The 637-nt window shown below is 47.3% G+C and overlaps 1 protein-coding gene across 1 annotated transcript in view; it reads left to right on the forward strand.

Moving 5' to 3' along the window:
* Positions 1-637, forward strand: part of SMC1B (structural maintenance of chromosomes 1B) — an 87,098-nt gene that overhangs the window by 74,550 nt on the left and 11,911 nt on the right. The gene's annotated exons all lie outside the window — the stretch shown is intronic.

Below are 637 nucleotides of genomic sequence, written 5' to 3' on the forward strand. Positions count from 1 at the left end.
ACATAGGGAATGTGGGGGAGATGGCTGATCTGGAGTCTGTGGGGTGTCCAAGGAGGGGGGAAGAATGCAAGGCAGGATTCCGACCCTTGGTTTGGGGTCCTTCCCCCTTCCCTTTATCAGTCTCCATGGTCCTTGCACAGGGAATTGAATGTGGACTGGAGACAGGGTCTGCTCATCTCTTGCCTACATTCTTCCACCAAAAGGACAGGGGTTCCAACCCACCAGCCACTCTGCACAAGAACGCTGTGGCAGTCTGCTTCCATCAAGCTCTGACAGCCTTGGACACCCTGTGTGGTGGGTCTGCTCTGTCCTACAGGGAAGCTGTGACCCTACAGCAGTGGGCTGTGGAGTTAGTAGGTTTACAATCTACAGTTCCCTAGTGTTCTTGCAGATGATGTTGAGCATAAGGTCACCTGATCAAAGTCATGGGGACAAACACTGAGACTTAACCTCTTCTTAATGGGGAACCTGGCATTTATCTTAGGTGTTCAAAATGGGTACAAAAATGTTAGCAAACAGGAGTTTTGTACTTAGTATTTTTGTTGTAAATGGTATTGCTTTCCTAATGTCCTTTTCAACACTGTCGTTTTTGGTATAGAGGAATCCAACTGATTTTTGTATGTTGATCTTATACCCT

The sequence above is a fragment of the Chrysochloris asiatica genome, unplaced genomic scaffold (genome assembly GCF_000296735.1).
Source record: "Chrysochloris asiatica unplaced genomic scaffold, ChrAsi1.0 scaffold00097, whole genome shotgun sequence".
NCBI lineage: Eukaryota > Metazoa > Chordata > Mammalia > Afrosoricida > Chrysochloridae > Chrysochloris > Chrysochloris asiatica.